The sequence below is a fragment of the Epinephelus moara genome, chromosome 21 (genome assembly GCF_006386435.1).
Source record: "Epinephelus moara isolate mb chromosome 21, YSFRI_EMoa_1.0, whole genome shotgun sequence".
Classification (NCBI taxonomy): domain Eukaryota; kingdom Metazoa; phylum Chordata; class Actinopteri; order Perciformes; family Serranidae; genus Epinephelus; species Epinephelus moara.
In genome coordinates this window covers 1,906,890-1,915,529 of record NC_065526.1, presented here as the reverse complement: position 1 = coordinate 1,915,529, position 8,640 = coordinate 1,906,890, and positions in this window count along the sequence as shown.

The following is an 8,640-nucleotide window of genomic DNA, read 5'->3' as shown; positions in this document are numbered from 1 at the left end:
ACTCATGCTGAGTGGACAGGCTCAGTTTCAACCCCTCAGTTATGCACTGATGATTACCTGCTGACACACACACACACACACACACACACACACACACACACACACACACACACACACACACACACACCTCCTGGCCAAAAGTATGTGGACACACAAACATACTGTAGCAACCGGGTGTCACGGAAGGTGAAGGAGAGGCTGGTGTGTCGCCTTTTAGCCTTCCTCTGGGGAATAACCTTTATGAGGAACAAGCACTGTTCCTAAAACTAGACAAGTGGTGATGGATAAAATAACTCTTCTGTAACCCAGAGCTGATGCTTTAATGAAAACTGTTCTGGTGCAGCATGGTCGTAGGATATGTGACTGCAGTATCACTGATTATACAACAAACTACTCACTGTACTCATTTGTTTTATTTTATTTTATTTCTTATTACATGTTTTTATATGTAAATACAAGTAATAACTGTTAGGCCACCAGGTCTGGTTCACAATCAGCGTTCTAGTTCATCCTAAAAGTGTTGGACAGGATCAGTGGTGGAAGAAGTATTCAGGTCTTTTACTGGAGTAAAAGTATTGATACCACACTGTAAAAATTAGGGCTGCAACTAACGATTATTTTCATTGTCGACTTATCTGTCGATTATTTCTCCGGTTAGTCGACTAATCATTTTATCAAAAAATGTGTTAAAATGTTGAAAAATGTCGGTCTGTCTCTCCCAAACCCCAAAATGATGTCATCTAATGTCTTGTTTCATACTCACGCCAAAGGGCTTTAGTTCACCGTCATGGGAGAGTGTGTAAAGCTGCCAATATTTGAACGTAAGAAGCTGCAATAAGAGTATTTTGTGGTACTTTTATAGTACTTTTCTATGAAAAATGACTCAAACTGATTAGTCGACTACTGAAGTAGTCACCGATTATTTTATAGTCGATTAGTCATCAAATAGTCAACTAATCGTTGCAGCCCTAGTAAAAATACTCCACTACAAGTTAAAGTCCTGCATTCAAAACCTTACTTAAGTTATAGTATGTAATTAGCAAAATGTACTGAAAGTCCTTCAAGTAAGTGTTTTCCTGTTAGGGCTCGACGATGTGGAGAAAATGATGTTATTGCAGGGTTGACTGTTGGGGCTTTCCCAATGATATTTTTAAATAACCATGAGTACTGTGGAGATAATGACTAAGGCTCCGAGCACACAGAAAGCGTTTTGCACCCCTCACCACCGTACCCTAACCTTCCCATGGAGCCAATCTACTTTTATTTCAGTTTTATTGTATTTATTTCACAGTAGTTGCTAGTTCCTGACATGTTGAGGCAGAGGGTACTGTCAGATAAACAGAGATCTGTGTGGGTACATGAGACCCCAAAAAAGAGGCTGGATCATGGGGAGTACCTCCAGTTGGTCCAGGAGCTTCTCCTCCATTATGGATATTTCAAGTACTGCACTTGTCTGCTTCCATGCCTGCTGTTTTCTACTAAGATAATGGTAACTGCAGTTTGTAAAGTCGTATAGCTCTGGGTATCTAGCAATGTCTACTGGAGCTAGAGTGTCAACATAAGATAAGTCAGATGAGGTTGCACTCCTCAGAACCTCTGTTAAAATTCCACCATCTTTCACGAGTGTCGACGCTGCATTGTGCTGAGGCTAAAACGTGTGCTGCCTTCTTAACCAATCACAGAGGGAACAGGTCGATCAATCACTTTATTGAGCACATGGCTAAGGGTGAAGTGATTTGTTTTCAGTGCAGCATGGAAGGAGACATCAGTTCAACAGCAAAAAAACCAGACATAAATATCAGGATTTGACACGACAATTAGCGGGACAGATGAGGGGATGTTCACAGGTGCTCCAGAGCGGGTTCATCTGTCGGGTTAATGAGAAGTGTTCAGGTTCGTTACTGCAGCGGAGAACACAGTGTACTGTAAATGGCGGAGACGTGAGCAGGTTTAAAAGGGTCAGAGAGGATTTAGCTCTGACGTTTTGTTTATACGTGTGACTAATGAATAGGCTGATGAGCTGGGGGATGTCAATAATCCTGAATGATGTACTGTTTCAGTTTCAACAAGATTTGCTGACTGTTATAACTGGACAGTCAGTGACCGATGTAGAAGACTAGAGGTGGAATTTAACATTGAATTAAACTGAAACTTCTGGATTTAAAACCCCTAAAATATGAGTCGAACTATTTCTTTTTAGAATCCAATGCAACTAAATACGCAACAATTTAAAGTTTTGTTTTCACTTGATTTTTATGAAGAGTTTTAACACTTTGAATCTCAGCAAATCTGCTCTATCATGTGAACTGTCAGGTTCTAGATCTCTGAGTCACCACCCGCATCTCACTTTGAAATACAGTAAGTCTGCTGATGTGCTCTTTGACGGCTGTTTGCTCAGTTGGAAAAAAGACAGAGCCAATCAGAGCTGTGTAGGTGGGATTAAAGGGATAGTTCAGATTTTTTGAAGTGGGGTTGTATGGGTACTTATCCGTCGTCAGTGTATTACCTACAGGAGATGGCAGTCAGCATACTCCCAGTTTGGAGAAGTAGCTGGAGTTCGACATGGAAGCTGGACAATGTACTGCTGTGGAGGGGTCAGCAACAAAACATATTCTCGCCACCTAAAAGAATCTATCAGTTAAAGTATATGTTAGCCTGGTAAGGACATGAACTCAACATTCTTTTTCGCTGTCTGTGTCAGTCTGCGCTCGGGGCCACCCCAGTCACTTTCAGTAGGCGAGAGCACTCACCTTGACCGACAAACTCCTTCAGCCAATCAGCTTAACAAAACACCAGGAAAAATATATTTTCCTCCGAGAAACTCAGCGAGTTCATACTCTTGTTCTTGTTGTTATTGACTCTATTTCTGCAATAATTTCACTTATTGCTGTGTTTACTCAGCTAATGTTGGAGTCAGCGCTTGTTGCTTCAGGAGCTGCCATTACTGCTCTGCAAGCTGCGGCCTGCATTATACATCAACTACAACGCAGTCCTCAAACTATGGTGCGGGTCTCTGATTGGCCCAGATTAGATTTTAATTTCTTTTTAAAGTGTAAGGGGCGACATGGAGTCCAGACTGACACAGAGAGCAAAACAAACTGCTCACATTATCAGGATGATCTTACCAGGCTAAGTGCACGGCTGCACGCTATATTTAGAGTATTTCTACCTTTCTGTCAGACGCCATTAACGGCCTCAGTTCCACATCGGTGCTCTCGTCAAAGCCACCAGACTCCATTGACAAAAACAGTCATTTTAGCTTGCTAAACAGTGGCGGGGAAAACAAAAGTTTCGGTTGCACAATGGTTGACGCGCATTCTCACCGTGTCAAGCCAGTAAATCGAGGCTTCACCTTCATAGGAAATCGTACCCTGTGGCAGACAGAATTAAACAGTGAAATCAAGGCTTATAGGGAACCAGTCTAAACCATAGACTGTCAGTAAAGATATACGACATGACAGCTCCCCAAAAGTGAAGCCAAAACGTCCTGATTGCCCCCTGGTGGCTGGCTGCAGTACAGATCATAAAGCCTGTCCTCTCCTTGTTAGTGGATGGGACATGAGCCAAACTAAAAACTACACAAAAAAGTACACATCAAATAAAATTTCCACAAAGATGGTTTCTGTCATTTAAGGTAGTTTTATCACGCTGCTGTTTGTTTAAGTGTTCTGTTTTCTGTGGTGATGCACTGTGATTGGTCAGACGGGTGTATGGGCGGGAAACTTGATATTGTGGGGGTCGCTACTGAGCAAACTGGCTCCAAATGACATCACCGTATCGGGGATATTTAGCTTCACTTTTGTCCAGATGGGGCAAGTGGAGATGTGTCGTCCATCTTTATATACAGTGTATGGTCTAAACACAGTTGGTGTCATTATTCTATAACTGTTGTATTTGCAATCAACATGTGCTTCATTACGCTAAATTAAGACAAAACTTGTCTATTTCCACTTAAACTCTCAATTATCTATCAGTATGGCTTAAAAGCATATTGTGGGTGGTGAAAGTAGACATGACCTCTGTCATAACAACATGAATGTACAGTTGATGTACATGAGACTGAGACATGTGACTGTAAAGGTTAAACTGCGCGGCTGCCTCGTGCCCTCAACACACTCAGAAATGACATAAATGGAGCATTTTCAGCAGAAGTGTTTCAGGGCAGAATTGTTGCTGACGTGTTTGTGTTTCTAACGTTGTGGACTGTTGGCACAGTGAGACTGGATAGGTTGTTGTCATGTTAATTCTCTTTAAACCAGGCTGGCAGAGGAAGTCAGAGAACATTATCTCTGATGTAACTGATTCACAGATATGAAAGTGTGCATTTTGTTCATGTTTGTTTCTGCAGTCGCCGGTGAGTGATATGACTGCAGTTTGTCTGAGCTGACAGGACAGAAGAGGTTAACTGTGTGAGTGGAAGGCTTTGATGTTTCTCTCTTTGTAATTCATGTGGATGTTTATGTTGAGTTGTGTTACTCTTGTAGTTCTGCAGTGCGAGTTCCCACCCACTCTGCAGTTCTACTGAACCTTCCAGACTCTTTTAGCACCTAGTTTTGGTTTTGCGGCACATTTTCTGTCTGGTTCGGTCTCTGGGACAGATTTACTGCAGCTGAGCTGTGAGGATTTCAGCTAAATTTAGAAGACTGTCAGTGTTCATTGTTCAGGAGGTTTTACCGGGAGCTAAGTTATCTGCAGAGGTCTCCTCCTCTCCAAAGTAAACGGACCAGGTGATTAAAACCGGTGAAAAAACTGAATAAAGTTCAGTGTTTCTTCTATGCTGTTTGAGACGTTGCAGACGGGCTGTTCGCCAAGGAACGTTAAGACACTGACACACAGTGAGAACGGAGACCGACATACGTGCCAGCAGCTGGATGTAAATGAGACGGGGTCAGAGGGGACGGAGGGCTGTTGTCAGAGCAAACGCACTTTCTACAGGCAACTTGGCCAACAGATTTTGCTCAAGCTAATAAGCTGTTAAAAATGTGACGTGCTTTACGTTCTAAAACCAGCTGCTGCTGACTTGACAAGCTGAGCTGCAGGTGACACCATCAGCCAGCTTGAGTCGAGCTGAGACCGGCCAGTTCACACTGCTGCAACTTTTCTCTGCAAAGTACTAAAATGGTTTCATCTCATTGCAAATCTGTGGTCCGAACTGGGCTCAAAACAAACTGATTTAAACCAGTAAAAACACTGAATATAGTCGTTTCACGTTAAAAAAAAAAATCTGTGTTTTTTGAACCCTGCATGTTGTGGAGCAGCTGTTAATTACGGTGGCCGACGCAAAAACACAATGTCCCTCTCTACGGCCACTGTTTGGTTTGTCCATTCTGGGCTACAGTAGAAACATGACGGTGTAACATGGCGCCGTCCGTAGACGAGGAGCTGTTCCCTATGTAGATACGAAAACAGGAGTTATTTTCCACCATTTATTTCAGGTCACGTAAGCCAAACACACCCTCCCCAGTGTGCATTCAGCAGTCATAACATAAAGATCAAGATTCTTATTAACTGAAGACAGAAGTTATTTTTTTCTACTACACATCGATTATAAGCCTAAGAATATTAAAAAAACTAATAAATTGCTTGAGAAATACAAACGTTACAGAGCTTTTTATCCAGGAAACAATCACAGCTCCCCCGTTGCTTTCATTTCTTTACAGGCCCTTATTTACTCTTTAATATATATATATATATATAATAATACTCTGACTTACTGTATATATATATATATATATATAATAATACTCTGACTTACTGTATAGCTGCAACGGGCTGGCACAGTCAGCGCGGCGTATACATATATCTGTCTTTGGGTAGTGAGTCGGCAAAGTATTTGTTAAAGCCTAATTAATTTTCCCGCCATGCTGCTAATTAGTGCTCACCCTTCAGGTGACCCTCTTGCAGGGGTGTTAATTGGGTGTGTGTGTTGCACGTCCTCGTCTCACTGTGCTTCATTTTTCTCTCTAACACACTGACACACACTTCCTGCCTGACTCTAACAGAACAATGATATCAGTTGGCAGCTGGGAGGTTTCAGACCTGGAGACATCACTCAACACAATAAGTATAAATTATTAGTCAGCAGTTACATCTGACACATGGATACACAACAACTCTTTGTGATTCTGTCACTTTAAGGAGCTCCTTTTTGACATGGTTTATGGTATTACACATTTCCAGTTTAATTTTTTTGAACCAGCAAAAAAAAAGTGTCTGAGGAAATATCAAATCCTTTAAAAAATGCTGATGAGGCTTTAGATTGGCTTCCTCTAAAACCAGTACAAAAGAGTAATAAATGGTTAAACTGGTATTTTTACAATCAAATTTTTGCAATATTTTAATATCTAATTTTCATATTTTTTTATTGCAATAAATACCCATAATTTGTGACAATCTATTTTTTTTATATGATTTTTCTTTATGAAAATGATCAAGATGATGATAATTACACAGGGTACAGGTCATTTGTATGCATTAAAAAGTCTCAAATATAAAACTGAATACTGGTACATTTTCCTTTCCTGAGTATAAGATAAGATGAGATGATAATATTGATGATAGTAATAATAATAATAAGTATAAGAGGACATTTAAAACTGTTTAAAACATGGATTAATCATAAATCAAGTAAGATTTTGAAAAAGTTGCAGCAGCATGAAGCGTAAATGGAAAGTAAAAGCAAGAAAAGAAAGAGTTTCAGATCTGTATTAGTAAAGTCAAAGTGAGTTCAAGGCCAGATACGTTTTTAGCTTTCTTTTAAAAATATTTAGCGAGCTAGCTTCCCTGAAATCTACAGGTAGTGTGTTCCATAGCTTTGGGGCGTCAGTGACAAAGGCTGCATCCATGTTCTTCTTCCAGCTGTTTCTTGGAACCTCCAATAAACCAGCTGGTTTGCATAAAATCAAACTGATTTAAGCTCGTACTTTAACTGGACCGCTAAACTGGAACTGAACCCAACTCTACTTCAAACATGGATTTAGGTGTGACATGCACCATTTTGTTTTCTGTCTGTGGAATTTAGTTTTTTGAGTTATTAACTCTTTCTGCCTGACTGTAGTCTCCTCGGAGGGAGATTCCTCTCTGTCATGGTTTCCTTTTTTTCGTCCATAACTTTTTCTCGTCTGCAGTTCTTGTCATTGAATTACAGTTTGTCATTGATCTGAGGTCTGTGAGAATCATTCTCGTTGTAGTGCTGTCCCCTATGCGCCCATGACGTGGGTGTTGTGAAGCCAGTACTGTAACCGTGATTAAAGACCATACAAATAAACCTGACATGTGATACATCTCCAGAATAATTAATACAGGAAGCCTCCAACACTCACCCAGCTTCTCTAAGATTTCAGGGTCGCTCCACGGCTCAACTTTGTCCAAGGGCACTCTGACAGTGGAAGTGCGCTGGTATCAACATCCAGCCTCCAGTTCACAGGGGGCTCACCCACTTCTTGGGTCTGATTATTTAACCATCACACTGTCCACGTCTGCTGCAGGTCAAGAGAAGAAATACGTACACAGAGTTTAATCTGTGAATATCTGCAGCTCAGCTCATTTTTGTACCTCAGTAATTACTTGTTAATCCACCTGCTCTGTGTGCATTTTCAATTTTTTCATAAAAAAAATAGTGCTGCGCAGAGCTGGGGACACTTCAGTGTTTTGTGATGTAAATGTTTTGCCTTTTATTTTATTTTCTGTTGGCTTTACTGACAGACAGTCGACCAGCAGTGATGTGTGGAAACATGTCCACTGTTCACCCTGCGGTCTCCACTGGCTCCTTGGCTACTGTAGTGTGTGTCACCCGGGCCGGGTGGGAGCTAACATTAGCTAAGTAGCAGCGCTGCTAATCTGACGATCACAGCTGGTAATGCCATCCCGGTGGCAGAGCACATTGTTGCGAAACATTGTGACCACGCTCCGGTCTCCCGCCAGGTCGCTCTGGTCTCCCGCCAGGTTGCTCTGGTCTCCCGCCAGGTCGCTCTGGTGAATAATCTGCTCACTTTTGAGCAGTAAACCCCCTTTAGCATGGTTAACTATGTTAGCACCAATAGTTGTGCTGAGAATGCTATCGTCAACAATACTTAAGAGGGTTTTACTCAGTTACTCATCAGGGCTGGATGGGTGGGCCCAATGTTTCTGCAGCAATGCTGTTACAACAAGATGGCGTTACTAGGGGTAATTGCTTAATGAGGTCCCACTAGCTAGCTCCTACCAGACCCGGTGGTGCGCAGTGCAGTAAACTGAGGAGTAGCAAAATTAACCAGTAGACCCACACGTGTAACCGGTGAAAAGTATTCTCGTTTCTTAACCATAATCATAATCTGAGCGTTTAGACACACAGAGCCAGATTGGCGAGTTGATCCGAGGTGCCCAATTTTCCGCCTCGTAGGGTAGACATATTGGCGGAACCCTTAAATTTTAAAACAGAGCGAGGTGGCCTTCCACAACGGGAGGGACTGTTGAAGACTTGTGGGAGGAGCTGTTGATGACGCCGCACGTGCGACCCACTGCCGGTGGATAAACAGGAAACAGCTGATAGCAGGAATTAGCGAGCAGCTAGTAGCAAGAGGGAAACACAAACCTGACAGACACTGTAAAGATGAGCAACTGGGGAGACAAGGAATTGCGCGCCCTCCTTGTCCTCACAAA